Genomic DNA, 27,111 nt, shown 5'->3' on the forward strand with positions numbered 1-27,111 from the left:
CAGAATTTTTAATACTGGAAGGATCATTATAAAAAGGAAATACTTTGGGACCCATTTCTCCCACTGATCTAAACAAAACAACTATTTTTTTTTCTTCACAAGTTTCCTAACTGAAACTGCATCTACAGAGCAAGATACAGGTATTCCCCTATCAAAAAATTAATGTAGAAACTCCCTTTGCTATTTCAATTCTGCATGCACAACGCCAGCACAATTGTTTGCAAAAGGAAAATCTAAGCTTTTGCCTGTCTGTGTTTTGGTCTACATGAAGCCAAGCAGGGACTTTGGTTTGGTTTTGTCAATTAACTGATTGGCTGTTTAGCTGAACAATAGCCTCAATCCTCTGGCAGTGACAACTAAATACAAAGAAAGCCTGGGCACACCACTCCCTTTAAGAAATCTTGGCAAATCTCATCAAACTACAAGTCCATTACATTTTAGGCAGACCCAAAAGCCTCCCTCCCCCAAATGTATATTCTCCTGGCTTGTTCCTACTGTCCTAAGTCCTACGAGGTTTAACATGCAAAGTGGTTGTAATTAACCTACTCACTCGGGTGTCCTTTAAATGTTTCCTAAATTTAAATCCCTATTTTTTAAAAAGTGGACAGAGTATGGCTTCATAAATGCCTCTTGAGAAGACCAATCTCATTCTTCAAAAAGAGCTACCCATTCAAGATGTGTCCTTTCACCCTTCCTGGGTAACCCAAATCTGATTTATTCTGAGTAATATCCCTCATTTTTATGGAGTAGGTTTAGAAGAACCCAATCAGAATATTTAAATATTTTCCATAAGTATGTGCCTAAGTTCATTTTTTTTAAAGCTCATTTAACAGCAAGTGGAGCTTACCACCACTTTTTTGTCACTGCCAGAAATAATGTGAACTACATACATTAGAAACATTTACAGTTTCAAATTGAGCTACTGCAATTTTCCAAATCAACCTACTGTAGTAATTTTTACTGTCAACTTATAGCATTTTCAGAAATATGCAGCCATTCATGGGAAATATTTCTGATACCTAATAATTGTGGTAACTTAAGAGTTAAATTTACTATGTGCCATCTTCCACCGCCAAGTCTCAACTATATTATTACATTTCCATACTGACATTCTATTTCTTCCTTAATCAAGAAAATGATTACAAGGAAAGCCTGACGGACTTCAAATGTAAATGTAAAATATATCTGGGATACAAAAGACAGCCATGGCTAATGATCCAAATTTGGAATATTTTATACATTTAACAGAATGAAAACATTTCATAATAGGAGAAGCTAACAAGGAACCAGGTATTATCCCAGTAAAACATTCTTGTTTAATCAAACTAGAGTCAAGGTTTTAGATTCTGATTTAGTTTATTATTCAATAATTAACCTAGTGTTCCTACCTTAAGGAAAAACTATACATCATCGTATTTGAAAATCATAAAGATATCAAATAAATAAATGAAATTAAAATGACCTTAGATATGGGAAGAATTAGCTTCACCAGCACTTAGAAAATATTTGTGTTGTGCATTAGTGTTCATCATTCATTCATTCAATAAATATTTATAATGTGGAAGAGATGGTGGCAAGTGCTGGAGTTCTCATGAACCAGACAAATTTGCTTCCTGCACTCATAAAGTTTCCTGACTGGGAAATTTACTATCAATTCAGCTTAACAAGTATTTCCCAGGCATGTATATAATAAGCCAGCACTGTGTTGATTCATTTGAGGATATGAAAAGGCTAGCATAGGATTCCTAACCTTCTTTCTATGTCTTCAGAAATAAAAAGTTTACATAAATGAAGTACATGGAAATCAATACAAACTGACTGCTGGCCAAAAATTAAAAACTACAGAATTCAAACACTATTTCTGAATCCACTTGGTAATGAGATATGCTGTGTAAAGTTAGAGTCCAATCTAAAAGACTATCTTTTTAGGTAAATCTTCAAAAACCCCAGCAACATGACAAAGAAGAAAAAAAAATTCTATTTCATAGGGAACTGTCAAATGCAGGTCATTTTTTTCCTATTCAGAGTAAGTATTTATTAACTCCATAAATATATAAAGTGTCAATGAATACTCAGCCTAATTTTTAAATTTTTGTTTCATTTTCTTGAAGCCATTTGGAAAGTAGATACTGTGCCCAAACTTTTAAATTGACTTTTATTATCTTAGGGAAGAGCTAGTTAATTCTCTTAGAGCAGAAGACTAGAAATTAAAAGCCTGGAATCTTTTTCTGAGAGTCTTACAAACTCTCCTAAGATGAATATGGAAATTACCCAAAGTTATTTTTTTTTTAAAGTAACTTTGGAAAAAGTGGTGGATATGTTAAAGAATAACCTATTTTTAATAACAAAAATCAACTTTGTTCCTCAAAAAGCATCGAGGAAAGTATGTTTCCAAATTGAGTATTTTGATTTCTAAAATGAACATAAAATTAGGAGTAGCTTTAAAAAATCATTCCACTGCTGTGGAAGACCACTTGGCTGTTCCTTGAGTTAAACATAGAATTACCACATGACCCCACAACTGTACTTCTACATATAGGCCCAAAAGAACTGAAAACAGGTACTCAAACAAGTACACACATATTCATAGCAGCTCTATTCACTATAACCAACAGGTGGAAATAGCCCAAACATCCATCAGTGAATGAATGGAAAAACAAAACGTGGTACAGCCACATAGTGGACTATTATTCAGCCATAAAAATGAAGTACTGCTACATGCTACCAACTGGATGAACCTTTAACATATTATGCTAAGTTAAAGAAGTCAGATGCAAAGATCATATATTGTATAATTCCAATTACAGGAAATATTCAGAAAAGATAAATCCACAGAGAGAGAACTCAGATTGGTAGTTGCCAGGGTCTAGAGAATTGGATTAATAAAATGCATTAAATGTCAATGAATTCTTCACTTTAAAATGATCAATTTTGTAACACATAAATTTCATCTCAATTTTTTTTTTTATGCTACATCACCAAAACTTCAGATAATATAGAGGACAGTGATGTTTGGAAAAATATGGACATTGACAACTCTGAGTTTAAAAGTGATCCCAAATAGACTCTGATTGTGAAAAAAACATTTAAGAATACCTTGAAAAATTTATTTTGCTTGTATTTTTCTTTACATGTATATTTAAGTATGCCAAATCATAAAATTTTGTCTAAATAAATATTAGAGTTTTTCAGTACATAAAAAATGTACTGAAAGAGAAAATATTCATTTTAAAACCAAAATTATTTTCACTTGCACCTAAAATAGTTTAAAAATCAACAATGCTACTTAAAGAGAAAACCCTGACAGGTTATGTCAATCAATTATGGGCACAGAAGACAGCTTTTGAAATAAGCAAAGCAGTTAAAAGCCAAGAAATCCTAGAAACCATTTAAATTTCTACAGAGATATGAAATTGACCAAATGAAAGATTATCAGTTTAAATTAAATCACAATAGAACTCTTTTAGCAAGGTTCACCATTATGCAGATTTTCACACACTTCAGAACAAATTATCAATTTGTTGACAAGGCAGGATTAAGTGCCTTTCAGCTGTAGGAGGCTATGAAATAAAGCTACAGGTGGTAAAAGTGTTTAATAACAAAGCTGCTTTAAAGCAACTGTAGTCTCAAACACCACCAGTATATTAAAAAAGAAATATATTTAACAATTCATGTTATTGTACATTTCACTTAACTTATAAAGATTCACTTCGAATTTCAATATTACTTTGGTAATTAGAACGTTCCATATAAGCTCAAACATAAAATAATTTTTAAAGTACACTTATATAATATATGGTAAAGACAAAGTTTTAAAAACTGATCTCATTAACAAATTAAACTTAGATTTTGGAGTTTAAAACACTAAGTGCCAATAAGCATGCCTAATACCCAGATCTTGATTTCTTCACTAAAAAGAACCATGGCTCCTGGGAGAAATGGCTGATTCCAGCACAGGGCAAGAGATATATAAGATAAACCTGGAGCATCACGTAGTGCCAGAAAGTAAGTGCTCAAAACAAAAACATTTCAGAGACTTTGCTACTTTGAGTGAGAGATTTTGAATATCTGCTTGTACAAACCGGCTATGAATTTGTAGAGACAGGCCACTTCCTTTAAATGCCTTTTAATTTCTTGATCTACAGCAGAGTTTCTCAACCTTAGACCTGTCAACATTTTGGGCTGGATACTTGTTTACTGTGAGAGCTCCTCTGCACACTGTAGGAAGTTTAGCAGCATCACTGGCCTCTACTTAATAGATGCCAATAGTATCCTCTCCCTTCTCCCCAGTTGGTACAATCAAAAATGGCCCCAGACTTTGCCAAATGTCCTGGAGTCTCAATCGCCCCACCCCCAATTGAGAACCACAGCTCGAGAGAAATTTCCAAAATGCTGAGCAAAATAAAACATGATAGTTAAAACAAACAGAATAATACCGAAAGATTCTGGCTAGTGTTAAAGAACCAGCAAAGGGAAAAGGGATCTCAATGGAAAGGAGTTGGTTTTGTCTTCTTGAGTGTTTCTTTTCTTCTTCCCTCTTCAGTAATTGGCAATAAGGCCCGTTTAATAATTGGTTTAGCACTGTACTCCTGATCCCCTAACTTCATTCCCACTGCTGCTAACAAGTCTCATGGCAGAAAAGAAAAAAGCCCTAGTGTTTGACAAATTTCACAAAAGCTGTCCTTCAAAGACACTGGGTTGAGAAGCAATTTAATTAAAGACAAGGACAACAGCCTGCCAGTTAAACTCGGAAACACCAAATAAGGAGGGCGCTACCGTTTCTGAAATCCCATCTTTTCTGCTGCTAATAAAAAAGCTCAGTGAGCCCAGAGTACTAAAAGAATTGCCATAATGTATTCAGGGTGTGAAACTGAGAAATGTTCACCTACTCCAGTGAATCGCTCTTCCGTAACACTTAAAGAGAAGTGCAAGTATACTCCCCTTGGGCAAACACCTGTTTACAAACAGGAACACACAATTAACAGAGTCTAGTTTCTTTTACACCCTGTGCCAAATTCACTGTAACTCATTTGGTTTCTGCCAGAATTGAATTCTAATCCTTCGTGCTAGACCATTAGTTATAATCTTTAGCTTCTTGTTACTTATTTTAGCAAAAAGCAGAGAAAGGTTTTCCACAAAGAAAAATGGACACAGAATAATATAACACTCTCCAAAGTGATAGAGTAATTCCACAAATGGATTAGAACTTTAAATGAAAGTCTAATTATAAATACTGATATCATATACTCTCAAAGAAGAAATCTATGGATCAAATGAACAAACAAACTGGGACCTTGTTCTGAAAATTTTGGTTTCAAAAATACTGAAAGAAGCCTGTTTTATCTTTTATTTTTTTTCTCATTCAAAAAATCAACTTTTTACATTTTTCAGATGTGTTCTATTCAGCCTTTCCCCAGCTGACTTTTACATTTCTTCTTAAAGAGTGACAAAAACAGTTTTGCTAAATCAGACATTTTCTATAATAAGCATTATCCACCGCCCCCCACCAAAAATGTGCACTGGTTCATCCAAGCCAGACAACTGTCTCTTTTTACAAGCACACCTGAGGACTCCATTTAAATTGGATAGTGCTGATGTCAGAGCAGAACCAGCTAATTGTCTTAGAGCTAAAAGACTAGAAATTAAAAGCCTCAAGCCTTTTCCTGATCCTGCCACTTGCTGTGTTACTTGAACGTCACTTAACCTCTTTGGACTTTTATTGATCTATAAATGGCAACTATTTGGCAAACGATACAGTGATTTATGGAATGGACACTTTAAGAGCACTGACTAACAGTAGTTAAATTAAAAGTTAAATTGTATTTTTAAACTTTAAATAGAGATACTGAGGTCTTTAACACTCTTTCAGACACAATGTCATGAAAGCTTCTTTTTTACAGATAATCATGCTTCCAGACAAACTAACCTTGAGTTCAAAATCAGCTAGCTGAGGAAAATTCAAATGACTGTTTTCATCCTACAATACCATACATGTTTTCCATATATTCTGTGAAATGTTTTAGTGTAAAATTATATCTTATTCCAACAACAAATAAGTTTCAGAAAGCATCCGATCTCTTAACATATGGAAATGAATATGGTGACATTTCTCAGAGAGTGACTATAGTGGAAGTGCCTATTAAAACAGTAACATTAGCCAAGACTCAAGAGTCCTTTTTCTTTGGTCCAGAGAAAGTCTTAAAATCTTGCCCTCAGGACAGGTAGAATAAAGGCCCTGAAATCTGTCTTATTTCTCAAAGTGTATCAATATTAAGAGACTAGTTTTGAAGAAGCAGAAACTCCTCTATACATGCATAAGCGAATTTATTTCATTCTTGACGTTCCTCTTGTACCTTAGGAAAATATGTGGTCTCTTACCAATAACACACAGTATTATAAGACTGATTGCTCCTGTGACTCATTAATCAGTGTGTCCCATGCATCTTCAAGAAAGATGACCCTCTGTGTAAACAATATCTGAAGAGGCTTACAGAAGCCAGAGAAGAGGGCAGAAGGATAAATCCTAATCTCTCTCCCAAAGGACTGGCTTTAAAATAGTCTTAAGTGCACATACGGCCTCGTCTTAGGGGCTACATAGACATTTTCCACCTTGCACCATGGTGACCAAATCTCAGCCCCATTTACTCCTTGTCCCACCTAATTAATCCTCATACCACTTAATAGTGCTACTCATTTGTTCTACACGTTTTCTATTTAGGAAAATTAACTCAGAATCAGAATCAATTATAAGAAGTTAATCAATAATCCTTCTATTCATGACCTATTCTATTTTAAAACTTGAACTTTTTGGAGACGTTACATCTTGTCACTTTTCAATCAAAGTTCCATGTGACACTCTGTACAAGAGATGCAGAGTCGTTATTCAGTAACATCCTACAAAATTCATGTTTTTTTTGTCCATGATAGCAATCCTGAACTTTCCATCATATCTGGAAGAGACACTTATTTATCCATATCTAAGATACAGAGAAAAAAATACTTCAGGTGAGAGGGGGGAAAAAATGAAGACAGTCCTGGTTTTAATTCAGGTTTTGTTTTTTTTTTTAACTCACCACGAAATCCACCTAAAATAAAGCAAAACAGAGTGTTCTAATTACCATTTAAATATAATTATGTACTAGACTAATATGAATTAGTACAGGCACAGCTGTAAAAGGAAAGACTGAAGTGAAGACAGCATCTTATTTCTTTTACTATCTACGTTTCCTTGCATTCAAGTATTACAGCAATACACTGCCATTTGGTAAATGATGCTTAATTAAATGCACATTTTCCCTTCGTTATGGAATAAATTCTAAAATATACATTCAAATTCAAAGCCTATGGGAAATTTAACATTACCTAGCACTTTAAAGGATTTCAAATTATAGCTCAAATTTTTTAAAATGTACATTATTCCCAAATCAGTTCCAAGACACTCAGTCCCCATTCCTCTGTATACTATAAAAATATTTGTTATTTCTAGGATTAAACAAAAATTGTTCACCAAAGGACACAAATATTACATAACACATCTTGGATGAATGGGCTATACATGTGTGCACATGCATGTGGGACCTCTGCTTTGACAGCTAATCTTTCCCCAGCACAATTTCATTATCTCCATATTCCAGATACTTCTGAAATCGCTTGTTATTAAATATAAAAGACAGACATAGTGACGTACTCAATGGCACTAATAAACCATCTTTTCTTTTTTAATATTGTAACAAAATATGTTGGGCCAAATAAGCAACCACTTATCACTAACAGCTCTGTTAAAAATGAACGCAAGAAGGGCCAACCCAGATTTTTCTTATAAATATAATCCTCTGTAGTTCTGATCTTGGGTTAGCTGAGGTTCCAATTCAGACATGGCCTTTTTAAAGAAAGTCAATACCCTAATTACAATACCACATGGGGGTGTTTTCACCATTGACGGTTTTCTAGTCTCTAATGTCATAGTAGCCTGTTAATTATTGCTGAGGCGATAGTTTTGGTGAAAGAAAGCCTAGAAAAAACAAGACCAACTTTGTCAGATTGCCTTGAGTAGTGACAGGACACGAAAGCAACATTTTGGAATATGAAAAAAAAAAAAAAAAGAAGAGGGGATAACTTGTCAAGAATTTCTTTCTGGGTTAGTAAGCTGAGTTTCTTCAAAATATGAGCAAATTTTCTAGTCAGAGGCAGATTTTACATGGAAAATTTTACCTAAAAAATTATGAAGGGCAGCAGTAGTCCAGAAGCGCCATCTCCTCTCATCAAAAACTGAGGTTTTCTGACAGCAGAGACAATTACAAAGGACAGGCTTTGTGTCTTACATGTTCCCTCCCACTACAGTATCAACAGCTCCGAGGTAAGTGTCACCATCACCATCCATATTTTACATATGAGGAACTGATGTCTGAGGAGGTCAAGTGATTTGCCAACGTTTTTTCATCAGGGAGTGACAGAGCCAGGGAACAGTGTGTACCTGCTGGTACTTAAGAATAAAAGCAGCTAGCATTTAATGAATACTTTGTATACATCACCTCTATTAACCTCATAACTTGATAAACTGCATATAACTGGAATTGCTCCTCCTTTATAAAAGAAAAATGAATTGTTGGGGAATTGTCACTTGCCAGTGGACTTACAACTCATTGGAGGTGCTCTGACACCAAGATAAACGTTTGCCTTGGGCTCTGAGTTTTGAGAGGCCAGAATGGGGCCTACTCTAAACCAAACTCCTCCCCAGAGGGAAAGTTGTCTGTAAAACCAAAAGGATGTACCAACAAGGAGACTGTGCCTTGCCTTCTAGATATGCTCTTTTTAGCACAGAATTCCCTGCCCAAACTGCCCCAAGACTACCTTCCAGGGCCTCTCCCCAAATCCTTCCCCAGGACTGACTATATAGGAGGTGTGCCCATGCTTACATCCATCAACCTAACAGTGCAGTAGCCATTATGATTTAGGTGACCTGACCCCAGCTCTCGAGATGAATCATGATTTGTCTGAGCCAATCATGAAAATCCCATCCTCTTCGCAGTGACCTGTTCAGGAACTTGGCCTAAGCCACTTAATGCTTCTCCAGTATCAAAGATTATTTCCAAAATGGGCAAGTGATAAAATACAGGCCAGAGAGAAATAAGGAAATGTCTGCAGGGAGGTTCTTAGAGTTTATTTCCTCTAAGACTAAGCCTTTGGAAAGTGTGTGCAGCTGTGAGGTCCAGCACTGCTATAGACATCTCACTACTACAAACCTGAGGGATAAACCAAAACACAGAGGAAGTCAAAGCCAAGTGAATCATAGAGCAACAGAATAGAAACTACTAGATTAAAAACAACTCTGAATCCTCTGGACTTGCAGTTATATGAACTTATACATTTCCTTATTGTTTAAGACAGTCTGAGTTGGGTTTCAGTTATTTACAGCTCAAAGTGGTAGATTCCAAATTGGTAGATGCCAATTGGTAGATTCCAAATTGATAGATTCCCAAAGTCCATGTTTGTGACCACTGTATGATATTGCCTCCCATGCAGGGAAGGAGGTGGGGGAGGACCAGGAGCATCAATGACCCCCAAAGGCTACTAAGCCCCATTCCATCCTAAGTAACAGGTATAGTTGATACTTGAATAATGAGGGGATTAAAGGTGTGATCCCAACCCCATGTCATGCAGTCAGAAATCTGTGTACAACTTCTGACTCCCCCAAATTTAACCACTAATAGCCTATTGTTGACCTGAAGACTTACCAATAACATAAACAGTCAATAACACATATTTGGTATATGCATTATATACTATATTCTTACAATGAAGTAAGCTAAAGAAAAAGTTATTAAGAAAGTGATAAGGAAGAGAAAATACTGTTCATTTAGTAGAAGTGGATCATCATAAAGGTCTTTATCCTCATGGTCTTCATGTTGAACAGGCTGAGAAGGAGGAAAAAGAGGGGTTGGTTTTCCTATCTCTGAGGTGGCAGAGGCACAAGAAAATCACCGTATAAGTGGATCCATGTAGTTCAAGCCTGCATTGTTCAAGGGTCAACTGTGTTTACATCCAGCCTAACACTACCAGCAGAGCAAAGGCCATTTAGTCCCTTCTTCCCTTTAACTCAGATGCTTTGTGAGTAGGGTTAAAAAATCTGAATACTCCATAACATCATGTAAAGAGCATAAAGAGTGTGTCTTAATGACATCAACACTCGTAACCCATAACCATAGTTGAGACCTAGCATAATTTCTAGTACTTCAAAATTTCAATTATATGGAACATTGTGGAATTCTGGAAAAGCTGAGTGTATAGCTAGCAGCAAAACATATTATTTTGAAAGAAAACCTTTCTAAATTGCACTGCCAACTCTATTGCCTTCTTAGATGAAGTGCATGGTCATGTAATTTAATTTTTTCTTGATGACTCAGAAGTTACCATTATGAACATCAATTGCTATATTTGATTATAAATCTATTCAGCCAGAAGAAATTATGGAGGTAGAAAGCTCTTTTCATCCTATACTACTAGCTATAACTTTTTCATTATTATCACTTTTATATTTAATTTTATAGTTTTTGTCCTCTCTCCTCTGATTACACTATAAGTGGTTACTCCCCACTCTTGCTAGAGTGTGTTCTCATAATAACTTTTTACCCTCAAAACTTATGACATCTACTCTATTGTAATTTTGGAAACCAATAAACATGAAAGTATGCATTTTAAAAAATTTAATAGCTATTTAGTGAGTACTTAGTATGTTTCATGAATTATGCTCAGAGCTTTGTTTCTATTACCTTATTTAATATTCAAACAGCCCCATACCGGACATATGATCTCTTCCACTAGAGAAATAAGAACGTGGAAGCTAGACAGACATTACAGGCAAAGTTCCAAGTAAGGATATACAGGACTTTCCTACAACTAAAGTGCAAGGGGCTTTGTGAACATTGTTTTGACTACTCAAAAAACTGTGGTTCTCGGTGAGGGAAAAGAAGAGCTGAATTTCAGAAAAGCAGAGTGTTATTGTAGAAGGTCAAACTTGGAAATGAACTCAATTCCATAAGCTAATGTTAAAGGGGTACTTTTCAGAATTAAACACTTAGTAATAAACTTAACCAAGGTGGTGAAAGACTTGCATACTAAAAACTATAAAACATTGCTTAAAATTTTTTTAAAAAGATAAAAATAAATGGGAAGATATCCTGTATTGGTAAGATCCTTATCAAAAATCCAATGGTGGCCAGATGCAGTGGCACATGCCTGTAATTCCAGCACCTGGGGAGGCTGAGGCAGGCGGATTGCTTGCGGTGAAGAGTTCAAGACCAGCCTGGTCAACATAGCAAAACCCCATCTGTACTAAAACTACAAAAATTAGCTGGGCATGCTGGTGCATGCCTGTAATCCCAGTTTCTTGGGAGCCTGAGGCACAAGAATTGCTTGAAACCAGGAGGTGATGTGTCCAGTGAACTGAGACCACACCACTGCACTCCAGCCTGAGTGATAGAGCAAGACTGTCTCAAAAGAAAAAAAAAAAAAAGTTCCCAATGGCATATCCTGCAAAACCAGGAAACAAACAGTTAAAACGTCCATTGTACCAAGAGCAATCTCAGAGTTACTAAAATCCCTATTAAAATCCCAAAGGCATATTCTGTAAAAACAGGGAAAAAAAAGTTCTAAATTTCATATGCAACCTCAAAGAATCCAGAGGAACAAAAACAGTGAGAAAGAACAAAGCTGGATACTTCGCATTTACTCATTTCAAAACCTAGCACAAAGCTACAGTAATTAAAACAGTATGGTACTGGCATAAAAACAGATATATAGACCAATGGGACAGAACAGAGAACCCAGAAATAAACCGTCAAATATATGTTCAAATTATGTTCAGCAAGGGTGCCAAGACTACACAGTGGAGGAAAAGATAGTCTCTTCTACACAGAATAAAAGGAAACTACTTATTGGGAAAACTAGTTAACCACACATAAAAGAAAATTGGACCCCTATTTAACACTATATTAAAAATTTACTAAAAATGGGTTAAAGACCGGAACATAAGACCTGAAACTATAATTCCTAGAAGAAAACACAGGGGAAAAACTTTATAACATTGCATTTGGCAAGGACTTCTTGGATATGACATCAAAAGGACAGGCAACAAAAGCAAAAGCAGGACTACATAAAACTTTATTAAAACTTCTGAACAGCAAAGGAAACAATCAACAAAATGAAACAGCAATCTATAAAATGGGAGAAAATATTTTAAAACCATGTATCTGATAAAGGATTAATATCCAGAATATGTAAAGAATTCCTACAACCCAATAACAACAAAAAATACTAACCTGATTTTTAAATGGGCAAAGAATTTGAATAGAGATTTCTCCAAAGAAAACATGCAAATGACCAAGAAGCATAGGAAAAGATGTTCAACAACCGTAATCATCCAAAAAATGCACACTGAAACCACAATGAGCTATCACCTCACCCCCACTAGGACAGCCACTATCAAACACACACACATACACACACACACAATAGTAAATGTTGGTAAAGACATGGACAAACTGGAATCCTTGTGTACTGCTAGTAAGAATGTAAAAGAGTGCAACTGCTCTGAAAAAAAGTATGGCATTTCCTCAAAAAACTAACAATAGAACTACAGTATGATCTAGCAACCCCACCATGGGGTATATATACAAAAGATTTAAAAACAAGATCTCAAAAAGATATTGGCACACCCATGTTCATTGCAGCATTATTCACAGTTGCCAAGGGGAAGAAGCAATATAAATGTCCATCAAAAGATGAATAAAGAAACTATGATATGGCATATATATGAATATTATTCAGCTTTTAAAAAGAAGGAAATCCTGTCATGTGTTATACAACGTAGATAAATACTGAGGACCTTATGGTAACAGAAACAAGCCAGTCACAAAAAGACAAATACTGCATGATTCCACTCATGAGGTATCTAATGTGATCAAAATGAAAGAAATAGAAAGTAGAATGGTGGCTATCAGGGGATGACCTGACAGGGAGTAGAAGGTAGAGAGCTGTTGTTTAACATATGTAATAAGTGGGTCTGGGGATCTATTGCACAACAGTGTACATGTGGTGGACAATATTGTACTATACACTTGGAAATTGTTGGGAAGATGAATTTTGTGTTCTTTGTATGTGTGTGGTTTTTTAAATATCTCTATGGGTTTCTTTGACACAATAAAAAGGAAGGGACAGACGGAAGAGAACTTCTGTTACTGGCCAAGAATAATACAATTTGTTTCCTTAATTCCTATGGTAAAACCACAGGCATAAGAAATACAGTTGGTTGAGTTTGTTTATTTCATTTAAACGTTTTGTTTCCAGATTCTATATGAAGAAATATGTCCTGAAAATGTCTTTGTACTCTAATACAGATACATGCGAAACATTCCAATAATGTAAAACCTTATTCATTAAACTTTGCTTATAGGAGTTTCTCAAAAATAGTAAACCTTGAGGTGACCCCAAGCCCTCACTCCTGGCTTCCTGTCCACACAGGAAGTCCTCTGTCCACCCAGCCTCCCACTCTCTCCAGGGCTCTGGGCCCTAAGAACTATTCCAGTTACTGTAGAGGTTAACTTACCTATTTATTGGTGAAGCATGCTGAGTTCCAAACAGTGAAATTACACATTTTGGAAAACAAACCTGTCCACAAATTGGGAATTGCCTGTAGCCAGTACCATTCTGCTAGTGATGCACTGTCTACGGCTGATAATTCATATACCTTCTCCTTTACTTCTGCCCTTACAGAAGCCCCAGAGAATAAACAGACCATTGCAGTTCTCCCCAAAGTCATCCATTCAGGGATCCCACCCCTGCTAAAGTAGCAGCAAAATTGAATTCCACAGCACAACTACCACAATCAACGCCCAGCACAAGGACTCAGGACCTGGGTTTCTTCTTTGTCCTCCCCTTGTTCATCACAATATTTATTGAGAGGCAGTGAAACTTTGGAACCAGGCTACTAGCATTCTTCTCAGCCAGCTAAGAGCTGTGTGACCTTGTACAAGTTACATAAATTTTCTGAGTTTGAGTTTATCTCCAAAATGGAGGTAATAATACCTACTCTTGTGCTCTGGGAGGAAATGAGTCAATACATGTAAAGTACTTAAAACAAATTGATACAAATTAAGTGCTCACTAAATGGTAACTATTTTTCTTATTATTATGTGCCAGAACCTTCGTGCCAGGGCCTATGTCAGATACTAGGGAAACAGTAGTGAATGAGACCAACATGGTTACTGCCCATGGAACATTTAGATTTGCAGATCTGGCACCAGTTCTGATACTTTATGAATAAAGTATCTCAGATTCCTACTCGTTAGAAAGGAAAAAACAATCCTATTCAATGCTTGTTGTTGGTTTAGCACAATCATCATTAACACATCATTTGAATGGTATTGAGCCAATTGCTTCACAAGCTTTACCTCATTTAATCCTCACATCAAAGTTCTGAGCTATACTATCATCCACTTTTACAGCTCAGGAAACTGAGGAACAGGGAGATTAAGTATAATAAGATTCGAATCCAGGTCTGACTCTGCTCTGGAGTCCTACCCCATGTCGCCTTCAAAATAGTAAATGAGAGACTACATGAGAGCCCTTAAAGTGAAAAACTGCCAAGGCAAAGGCAACGCACTCAGACTACATCACAGACGGGAAAAGACACTATCTGGAAAACCAACCCAAGCTAAAAAGAATAGACATCAGAAAGGCTATGAAATAAGGAAAGGAGAAAGGCCTGAACAGAGGCAATTTCTAAAGGTCTGACCAGAGCTGAAATCAGAACAAGTCTTTGGTTTCCCCCACACAGGAAACCAAGGCAATGTTGTAGCTATCAGGATAAGCAGAGTCCAGAAAACTGGCCAGGAATCAGAGTGGCAGAACATCAAAGAAGACAGGAGGCCTTCAACTTCCAACTTACTGGCCAGAACCGTGAAACACATCCACTCTAAGCTGAAAAAGAGCCTAGAAAATAGAAGGTTGTTTTTTAAAAAAACCAGGTATCAATAAAGCTTGCTCACCCCATCCCTTCTCCACTCTCCTCCCTACTTCTCAAACAAAACTGGAGTTCTGCTAATAATGAAAATAGATGGCATGTAGGCAACCCGCAGAGCCTGAGCAATATATGTCCATCTTTCCTTATTCATTAAAATCAGTTCTAATTCTTTAATTGTTTTGGAACTTTCCAAAAATAATGTGCTATACCAAGGGCAAAAGCCATCAAAAGTCAGCATTTGTGTGATTTTAAAATCAGAGAAATTCGGTAACAGATACACAACCCATAGCAGCCTTCTCAGGTCATTAACCTAATCATTCCATAGGCATCAAATATTTTAACACCCCAATAGGAAACTTCTCTCAACACTAAAAATTTCTAGTAGCAGATTAAGATATGCATGAGAAAACTCTTTTTGGAAACAGTTGGATGACTAGCATTAAATCAGATCTAAAACTTCTATATGCACTTTTTAAAAAATGTCAGGACAATATTCAAAGTCAACTCAAGCCATGACTCCTAAAAATGTTAATTATTTGTTATTACTTAATTTATTAAGTACTGCAAATGCTCACTGTAATGAGGTTTGTCCTCTAAAACCCTAGGTCTGACCGAACGGTTTTCCTCTGACATCTATTTCTTTGTGAGATGCCCACTCTGATTGCCTCCCTGCAGCTTCTGTAATTAACTGTGGATCTCAAGCCTCTTGTTGTGATGTCAATCTGTGGCCATCTGGCTTAGAAAGTGAAGAGAGAATCTGCCAGCCAGGAATAAAGTGGAATAGTCTGGGTTGTCTCTTCTTGCACATCTTTAGCAATCTTTGTTTTCCTATTTCTTCTTCCATGATAATGTGTAAGAAACACAATCCTAAAAATACTTGCATGGCCTTTGGATGGATGCTACTAAGGCTTGATGCTTTGATAACGTAACATACTTCTTTGCTTATCATATAAATTCATTAGTTTCTTTCCCACCTGTGGTTGGCCTTTCCCCCTCTAAACTATTAAACCTTGTCTTGGTAGCAGAGCTTACCACCTTTAGCCAATCTAGGGTGAAATGAGCCTAGCAGTCAACTCAGACTGAATCTGTTCTCTATATGTTCAGGCTTTGTCCAGATGCCAGCTGGGAGTCCTCTGAAGTGCTCAACATCAGACCAAATTAGGGATTGGTGTGCTTCAGACAAAGGGAATGGAAAGGCAAACAACCCAATTTCTTTCACTAATATTGCTTGCTATTCACTCCACAGCATGATAGTGAATAGGCTGACCAAGAAATATGTGGTCTCATCTTTGATGAATAGGAGAACTGCATGTAAGACAATGAAAAAGGCAATAATTAAGCCGCTTTCTCATTTAATCACTTTCTACCTTTCCTAGGGCAAATACCAAGCTTCCAACTTAAAATAAAGCTTAATTGAAGGCCTCATTCTCTTTTAGATAGGCTGTTTAATCATGGTAGTAGGCAGGTGTGCAATCAATACCTCATGTTTGCCTGCTTTTAGACTTGATATAATGACAGTCATGACACTTACAATGTAAGGGAATTTCAAGCTTTTTCAAAAAAAATAGCTTTAACATTTGGTTTTATTAATAATTATTAATATTGCTTAATTAATTAAATGTTAACTTAATATTTACTATCAAGACATTAACCAAATGGCAATACTATGGACTAAGAATTGTACCTTAATATTAGGCATAGAAGTGCAGAAACTTTTGGCTCAAGTAAATTATTCTCTTTGCTCTCAAAGACTGAATTTTTAAGGCCTCCTTTAGTAACCTGTAAACTGTTACTACCATGATTCCATGGAAAGAGTTTTGTTGCTGCAGTTGCTATTTTAATCTTAAGCAACCATATTTTAGATGTCTTACTCTCAAATAAATTTAAAATTGGAGTTTTTGTTCTTAATATATCACTTGAAATAATACAAATTATACATTTTCTACTTCAAAAATCTATTATCTGTATTAGTCCATTTTCACACTGCTCTAAAGATACTACCTGAGACTGGGTAATTTATAAAGGTTTAATTGACTGACAGTTCCACATGGCTGGGGAGGCCCCAGGAAACTTACAATCATGGTAGAAGGTGAAAGGGAAGCAAAACCTTCTTCACACGGTGGCAGGAAAAAGAGAAGTGCATGCAGGGAAAATGCCAGATGCTTATAAACCACCAGATCTCATGAGAACTTACTATCGCGAGAACATCATGGGGGAACCACCTCCATGATCCAATCACCACCCACCTGGTCCCTCCCTCAACACGTGGGGTTTATGAGGATTACAATTCAAGATGAGATTTAAACGGGAACACAGCCAAACCATATCAATATCATTTAGATGGATTAAAATAGTTTCAACAATGTGATAAGCAGTTTACTAAACAGACAACATTCCAACTAAGAACAAGACAACCTTTTTATACCTCAGTTTCTCAATCTGGTCATTGAAGTCTTGTTATAAAATTTCACTTTGTGCATCAACATATAAGTAGTTTACTAAGTAGATATTTACCATGATGTACTGGCATTTCTGACATAAATGCAATACATGCATTCCTGCAAAACTTCATGTTTTGCAAAATTGCTATGAAAATAACAGGGCTTATGAGAGAAAAGGGATTATGGGCAGAGCACTCAAAACTTATGCAATTCTGTAAACAGAACATTAGCTAAAATAATAACAGTTCCAAAAGGAATATTAGCACAATTCAATCTCCACTGGCATTTGCATTCAGCAATCAGTCAGTCAATGCTTAAAGGCCTGAAAACCCAGGCTCATGCTTCCTCCTACAGGATGTAGGTCTTTACGTAGATTCTCCAACAGAGACCAGTTCCATCAAAATTTAAAACGTGACCTAGAGATGTAACCTATTGTACATCTTGCTCCTCTTCCTCTCCCTTCTCTACTCACTTCCCCTCAGCATACATGCACCATTTTTCTAAATGCAGGGAAAGATGCACTCTACCCTCCCAGCTTCCCTAGACAGCTGAATATTATAAAAAATCCAGCCGTTTTGGAAGCAATTAAACCAGCCACTACTTGCCCTAAAATAAGAACTTTCTGCAAAAATTTCAACTCTATTTTAAGGTCTTCATATATTGATAAGGCTTTGTCTTCAGTGTGAGCAGGAAGAATAGATTATACTAAGCACTACTCTCCACTAGCAACAGACTCCAAAGCATGAGCTAGAGCTCCTAGAATAAAAAGCAGTTAGTTGATCTCCCATCATGCGATGTTCTGGGCTCGCTCTTAAGATCACTAAGCCTTGACCCTGGCATAAATCCAAGCAGCACTCATTTAGTACACGTGCTTTTGGAGCCAAGACATCTGTATGTTGTAATAACATGCAAGTTACAAAAGAGTGTTTATATCTCACTTTAGTATAATGTGAACATTTAACTATTGCAAATCAGCTTTCTCTAATGACTAGTCCTTACTTAAAAGATTTATTATATTTCCAATTAAAGTCCTTAACAGTGCACAACAAATTTATATGAACTGATTAAGCTGTTCATTATGGCAACTCCAGAAGTGCTTAATACAGTAGCTAGCCACATTGAAAAAAAGATTTAAAAGAATTGAGATCATGTAAAATAACTAATCATATTTGACTACTTCCAAAACCATTTGCATTTTTATCTCCCCAATAATAGAGTTACCGTTCTTCAAAACTGACAATAAAGAAACAGTTTCAGAATAGAATGATCCTTGAGCTATCAAGATGCAGACTGATTTGGATTTAGGGAGCCCTTCTCTAAGCACCCATCTAAGACAGCAACAGTGGTGGCCATCTCTATTCTGAGCTTCTAGTGAAATACAGATGTGCAAGGTCATATCCTGACCCAATATGCTGTACCATGGGTATCACCCTTCAAAAGGCAAAGCTGAAATTCTGGCTAGGGTTGCCTCAGGGGGGAAAGAAGAGGAGAGTAATTATCTTTCAGACCTGAGGAGGTAATGGGAAAGGTCATTTCAGAGGTCAGAGGACAAATTCAAACAGCTCATCAATTCAAACACCTTCACTGATTTTTAAAACTACTCTACTTGTGGTGAGCACAGTTTGAGCTCTCTGTTTTGGTAACTCATAAACTCCTGCTGATGACTTCTTTTCTCGGGCATTCACTTTATTGTCTTAAACTTGTCTCAAGTAAAGTCATTTTTTAAAAGTTATAATTCATGATCACACAGAAGGGGTCTGGTGTCATATGTAACCCATTTTTGCATGATTACAAATCCATGCTTGCTAAGACTATATATAAGAGAATGCCAACATGAACTCCTTACAGGTAAAATAGAGAATCAAAAAGTTATTTTCAGTTCTTTTAAAATTACAAAAACTCTTTGTTTATGTATAATTGGGCTTCCAAAGTAAGGGAAAATGTCAAGCCTCTTTGTAGCAATTATTTCACACTGATCACTTTTACACGCAGTCCTATCCAGTATTAATAAAGGCATGTAAAAATTGATATATTATCCTTGAGAGACAATTTTTAAAGCATGGAGTCTATAGGGAAGAAAAATATAGGGGTTTCCAGTTGGAAGTGAAGGGCATGAAAGGCAGCATATCTGGATTTAAGAGAAGCCCAGTGACAAATTTAGTCCTCCATCAGCTAAGTCTCAGAATATGAAGGAATGAACTTTTCCAGATTTCTCTGTATGAACCAGCAGACATAACGACAAGCAAGTCTTCTTTTCCATTTCCATCTTTCTATCAAACAAAAATTAAGTAATTCTCATGAACAGTTAGGATTGAAGGGTTTGGGTTTTAAGATATTTGGCTTAAAACAAGTTCCATTTTTACCAAAACCAATCTCCAAATCATAAATTCTTGGTAATGGTGCCAGTTCTACTACAAAGTAGTCATAATTTTTCATAGAAATGAGTACATGATCTGCCCATTTATCCATATACAAGGTGTGACAGTACAATAATGAGACCGATTCCATAAGCCAGTCATAAAAACCAATTCCATTAACTTTTCATACATGACATATAAGATGCCAAATATGCTTTATGTTTCCAATAGACTTCCTCAGTTTTCAAAGCTATGTCTAAGGAGTAGTTTTTTATTTCTGCCTATATTTACACAGTGTGAAAATTGGACAAGGACCAATGCAGGTAATGGCTACTTATAACTCTAACCAGACCTGGGTTAACTAAAGAAATCTGATAAACATCAAGCTAATGAGACCGAAAAAAAGGTGATCACAATATCCTTAACGCACACACCTTCTTTGAGGAACAATAATCCTTATACTTGGCACATTTATAGTGGAGATTCCCATCATCACTGTTGATTTGTGAGGTGCTAATTACCTTTTCTTTCTCAATCAGAAGAAAGAAATAATTTGTCAGATCAAAATGCACTTGCTTCCATTTTAATCAATTGTAAAACTGTAGCTTACTATTTTAAAACTTTAGCTTACTATTTTAAAAAACACTGACATTATTAATGTTCAGTCTCTCCATTCCATTACAAACTTAATAATTTGATGAAATGTTTCCAAAGTACTTCAAATACATGCCACTGATACTGTCTTGAGAACATTTATTTTTAAAAGTTCATCTGTATGCTACACATACAGCACACACCACAAACCACACTGCTTATTCTCTATGTTTTATATTACAGCCTGAATTATGCAAACTATTGTTATCTAAATCTCTTTCCTGGTCTTTGGCAAACATAATATGATAATTAGTATCAAGGGCTTTTAGACCAAGAGTTCATGGATTCAACTGTCAAATTGAAAGTGGAAATTTCTTAGAAGCATATGTCAGCAGCCTGGCATGGTGGCTCACACCTGTAATCTCAGCACTTTGGGAGGCTGAGGCGAGTGGATCACCTGAGGTTAGGAGTTTGAAATGAGCCTGGCCAACATGGTGAAACCCCGTCTCTACTAAAAATATAAAACTTAGCCAAGCATGGTGGCGGGCACCTGTAGTCCCAGCTACTCAGGAGGCTGAGGCAGGAGAATCACTTGAACCCAGGAGGCGAAGGCTGCAGTGAGCCGAGATTGTGCCATTGCACTCCAGCCTGGGTGACAGAGTGAGACTCTGTCTCAAAAAAAAAAAAGAAAAACAAAAAGAACAAGTATATGCCAGGGATGGTTGAAAACATTGCTATAATTGATAGGCAATATTTGAGTTGAGATAATCTATAAAAGGAATTCCTTTAACACATCCTAAACTTTCTGAGCTCCACAAGAGTCCAAGTCCTCATAATGGATTCTTAGGAAAGAAATCAAATCAAAAAGGTAATGAGATAAAAGCCATGAAAGCATACATGAGTTGCAATTAAATGGGCTAATAACCATGCAAACATTAACTTCTTGATTTAATAGAGATATTATATAAATACAAATGTGGGTTTTCAAGCTTCAGGCTTTACTAACCAAAATACTCAAGATCTCAAAAAGAATGTTCTAAAGAAATACATAAATTTGTTATGTAATAATAATCCAAAATATCATTAATGATGAATTAAGTTTCCACAAGGTATTACCGTACTTTTCATTTTATAAATAGGTGCATTAAAACAATAAACATAAAAATGAACATTAAATATTTTTTGTAAATCCATCTGGCATCTTGCTTCAGTTTGTATCCTGCTCCCTCTGAGCCCTTGGGCATATGGTTTCCAAGATCTGAAAGAGCTTTCTCTCCATCCTATTTTTTTTTGGGGGGGGGCCCGTCTACAGCTCATCCTTTCCCCAAAAGACAGCTCATACACTCACAAACAGGGGGCATTCCTGAACTGACACCACTCCAGTCTGTGTTGATGATTCTTTTACTCTGCCTTCTCCCACAATTAGATGTTCTACTTGTTATACAATAATGAATATCCACTTGATTCTCAGTTCAATGAACTCTGACAAATATATCTACCTGTGTAACTAATACCCTACTCAAAATATGAACAATTTCCATCACCCTTGAAAATTCCATTTCTTTTTCTAAGTAATGCCTCTCCCTCCCCAAAAGCAACCATTCTTCTAACGTCTATTGCTGTTGATTATGCCCATTTATTAAATTATAAATTGTATCACTGTTAAATGGTATATACCATGCACAAGGTCCTATGCTTCATATGAGCTTGGCCTACCTCATCCAATGGTATACTGATGGACTTTGAAATTTTTCCATGTTCAAAAATTCCCTATGTCTCTCTAACATCAATTAACACAATGTGTTGTAATTCAGTACATTTTCAGGTTCTTGATAAACAACTTGTTTAGGAAGGAAATTCGAAATTTTGGCAACTTCCCTTTCTTGACCTCAAACCTTTAGGTACAGCCTCAATAAACCTAAGTGGAGCCCCTGAAAACAAAAAACTGTGGCCCATGACCTCCCATGTGCTACACAGTAGCATTCCCACCAAGTACCATTTCATATTTAATATTTTGTATGTGTTAAGGAATGTCCCCAGCTATAATGCATTTATGAATATCTAAAACTACCCTTTCTTTAGAAAACAAAAGCCAGTAAGAAAACAGGGATGACTGTTACTCCATGCTGAGCTAAGAACATACTGACACGATGTACTGATGAGGACAAATGAAACCAAAAGAACGTTAGACATCACATCATTCAGAAAAAATATTGATAACACTAATATCTCAAATTTGTATGGTACTTTGATTTACAATGCACCTTCAAATAAATTAACCTACACAACTCTATGAGATAAGCTTTATTATTCCCAACCTTCAATGGATGAACCTATGGCTTAGAATTTTTATGAGTCTTTTACAAGATCAAAAGTTTTTATAAGAATCTTTTCCATGATACCATAGCTGAAAAACTGCCAACCTAAGGTCTAAGCCTTTTTGCATTATACTACAAGGAAACATTATTTCATATCAAATTTCTCCTTGTATACAGTGTACTGCTCTAGACAAGCATCTCATGCAAAACCCAAACACTAAGGTTGACTCACTTGCCTTGCCTATCTCACAATCGAGTCACATGCTTTTTTGCATTTTATTGCCAGTGGGTTAGAATTACTGAAGAAGAGAGCCTACGTGTTTTTCCTTTCTATATTTCAAAACTTAACACCATGTCCAGCAAAAATACTTGTTGAATAAGTTACAAAAGCTGTTCAAAATAGCTGTACAAAAGCTGTGGGTTTTTTTGTTTTGTTTTTGTGATGGAGTATTGCTCTGTCGCCCAGGCTGGAGTTCAGTGGTATGATCTTGGCTCACTGCAACCTCTGCCTTCCTGGTTGAAGCGATTCTCTTGCCTCAGCCACTCCAGTAGCTGGGGTTATAGGCACGCACCACGGTGCCTGGCTAATTTTTTTGTATTTTTAGTAGAGACGGGGTTTCAGCACATTGGCCAGGCTGGTCTCAAATTCCTGATCTCAGGTAACCCGCCCACCTAGGCCTCTGAAAGTGCTGGGATTACAGGCGTGAGGCACTGCCCAAAAGCTGTTCTTAAAGATATGCAGAACATATACACATTTTATCTAAGAAGTTTTCACTTCTTGTGTAGTAGTAATCTTCAACATAAATCAATCTGTGTTTCCAGGTGAAGAATTTAGGTGAAATTCAAAAGAATTTTTCTCCCCAGAATTAAAATCAGTCTGACAGATACCACTCTGATGCATCTCTAAATAACCATTAAAAATACTCTGGAGTTAACCTGATATAGCACTTGGTTCTATTCGATGATCACTCTCAGGTCACTGTTTGGAAAGAAGACTGGTGTAGGAGCAGAGAGGTCAGCTGCATGGCCTTTCACAAAGGGCGAGCCATGCTCTGACTCCAAAGAGGTTAAATGCAAAAGCAAGTTTCAGTTTATCTTAACTCAATTTACCTTAATAGAAATAACCTGAATTAGATGGTGTCTAATTATCCTTCTAGACAAGGCTTAAATGCTTGAGATGGGTCTAAAGCAGAGACAAGTTTGTGACGGACAGATGGATTCCAAAGGACTGGTGCAATTGACACACAAAAGCTGCAGACGGTTTCTTTTTCTTTTACTTAATCCCTGATATTTTAAATCGTATATTAAATTTCCTCACTCATGTACACATCTTACCACCTAAGTTAATGTTAAATAAACTATGTCACAGTTACAAGTCAAGTTACACAGAAATTATCTCAGATGGCTAATGCTTTATAACTTAAGTGTTTTATATAGTGTTCCATGCTTAAGTCAATTCACGATAATTTGGAAAATATTTATCTGGCACCTATTAACAAAGAGAACACTTACTAACAGTTAGGGATATCAATGAAGAAGACGTTCCCCTTCTATTAAACAGCTTACAGCTTTGTTAAGAAAACAGATGTGTAGCCAAGTTATTGCAACACAGCATTATAAATGCCATGATTAAGGTGGATCCAGAGAGAACAGCCTGACTTCAATGGGAGTTAGCAATGGAGGCCAGTTCTTAACAAATACATTCATTTTAAATAATTTCAATGAATTCAGAACCATTGGTTTGAACTTGAAAAATGAAATGTTTTTATTCATTATTTCTAGTACAAGAGTTTGGGATTACAAATAATGTAATTACAAGTGTCAATTATATAATCCTTAGGAAACTTTCTGAGGAATGATCACTTCAAGTTAGAAGATAGATGATTCAAAGCTGGGACAGTGATCGAAGGGCTATTACATTAATCATTAGTAATAACGAAGTAAAAATTTTAACCATTGAGCATCTTCCATCAAGTACACTATAACACACTTATTTCATAATGCAAAAATATGATCTAAGTTCACAAAACTAGCAATAGCAATGGTATATGTTTTTGCTACAGGGCTCCCCCATCTCTAGGATTCAGGGAATAGTTAAGTAGCAGAAACATAGTAGGTAATGGCAAACCAACACTTCCTGCTTAAGTAGGGCACACTGTGTTGGCTCCAGCTTCAGCATAGCATTCTACTTGGAAGTTAGGGGGCTGACTTGTCTTGAAGTTGCACTTGCACAGCACTTTACAAAAAAGACTACAAATATGTTAACCATCTCAAAGAATTGGGGAAGGCTACTAAAAGGTCATGGGAAGACCAAAGCCACCTTCCCCAAGTAAACAGTTGGTGATACCTCTGGCCCAAGGAATCCACTGATAACTCTTTAGAGTACTCTTCCTTCACTGTGAAGAGTGGCTAATAGTCAGTACTGATAATAATGAACACAAAAGTTTTCACACATCTGAAGCACAAGGGACCAAAAACTCAGTGTCACAAGGGAACACAACAAATCCTCTTGGAACCAAGTGAATGGCCTTTGTGGAAAATATATCTCCATAAAATATGCACTGCTATTTTGTGAATATTATCTTTATCATTATAATTCCTGCAAATGGGGCAAACTAGTTCCAACACTGCAAACAGAGGATGTTGCCAACCCACATACTATGCTTGGTATTTAATTCAATATCTATTGATGCATCTATATTGCAAGGAGAAGACAAAAACATTTTTGAAGGCATTACTTTCTGAGTGCTGTATACTTAATGGATTTAGTTTCTTTCAATAGAGTCCTTGGTCTAGCCCTAACCTTGAACATATTTTACATACAAGGATAAGAAACTAACACACTTTTATTAAAGAACATCTACAAAAGGGATATTTTACTCATTATTCAATTCAATCTTTGAGGTAATGTCATTCCTCATTAAGAGACAAGAAATTGTGCTTATAAAGTATCAAAGATTTAACAAATCCTTGATAGTAACAAAGGTCACACGGCCAGTAAATATTAACAAAGGTCATATAGCCAAGAAATTGTATACACAGAATTTGTGATGACTCCAAGTATTCTGGTAATCCCCATGCTTCCTTTTTACTTCCTTTTACCATTAATAAGATATCAACCAATGCAGACCCTAAAGAGAAGTTTTCAAGTAGAAAGACCACCAATCAAAAGACCTTCTTAACATGTAGTATTTATTAAACCTAAATTTTACAGTTATGTTATAATTCAATAAAATAGCTTTCCAGGCAAATTGGGCAGAGGAAAAGAAATCATTATTCATTTTATATAGTCTTTATAAAGGAGGTGAAATTTCATAATATTCCTCAAAATGCCTTGTGATAGAAGGGTAAAACAGAGTCACAATACTTTAATTAAAACATTTTCTCTGAACTTAGAACTTTCTGCATATTTCATGCAGTCAATGCCATAATATTACATTAAATTCATATAATATCATGTCATGACCATCCCTGCACATTTTAGACTCCATTCTTTAAGGTCCAATAAGCAAATGAGCAGCAGTATGTTATTTCAAACATAACTCGTTTTGATTAGATCACCTAGACTTTGTACTAATTTTGACATAATTACAAATACAAAATTAAGTCACTAAATGGGTCTATGAATGGATAAAAACATAGGTGAAACACAACGTAATCTCAGTTATTATTGATGAAGCCGCAGACAGCAGCTCTCATTTTTCCACGGCAGACTTAAAGAACTGTTATCTGTCTGAATGCTCAGACCCCTACACAATATTTCCATTCAAACATTTAGCTACAGATCTGTAGCAATTTAAATCATCAAAAATTACACACTAAGAAAAGATGGCCCACCTATATGTCAGATAGCTTTTAGCATTAAAAGGCTATCCACTGAGTTGTTTTGGTTGTTTAGTAATCTAATGATGTTTCAACTTGTCTACTTTAATGAACATATTATTAAAAAGACAGATACACATTAAATCAAAAATGACTTTACAGCAACATAAGCTAAAACAGAAAGTTTTTTTTAGCAAACAGGAAATTAAAATTCAGTGTTTTTGGAAAGCTGTTTGGCAATATGTATCAAGAGTTTTTTAAAGGCTAATTTGGCCCAATAATTTCACTTCTAGAAATCTATCGTATGGAAATAACCAGAGATAAGGTCAAAGATTTATAAATGAAGATATACATCACTGATTAAAAAATAAACTATGAAAAAATATTTGAAAATTGAGAATGGTTGAAAATGACACAATAATAGAAATAATTATGTACTCATCAAAAATCAAGTTTTAAAAATGTTATATGGCAAAGTATGCATCATGTAATGCTAAAAATCAGTATTCAAAACTACATATACAACATGAACTTTATTCTTTAAATAAAAAAAAGACTAG

At 35.9% G+C, this 27,111-nt stretch overlaps 1 protein-coding gene across 6 annotated transcripts in view; it reads right to left on the minus strand.

The window, feature by feature from the left end:
* Positions 1-27,111, minus strand: part of BBS9 (Bardet-Biedl syndrome 9) — a 456,994-nt gene that overhangs the window by 126,401 nt on the left and 303,482 nt on the right. The window lies entirely within an intron of this gene.

The sequence above is a fragment of the Sapajus apella genome, unplaced genomic scaffold (genome assembly GCF_009761245.1).
Source record: "Sapajus apella isolate SASKATOON/1434 unplaced genomic scaffold, GSC_monkey_1.0 scaffold19, whole genome shotgun sequence".
Taxonomy (NCBI): domain Eukaryota; kingdom Metazoa; phylum Chordata; class Mammalia; order Primates; family Cebidae; genus Sapajus; species Sapajus apella.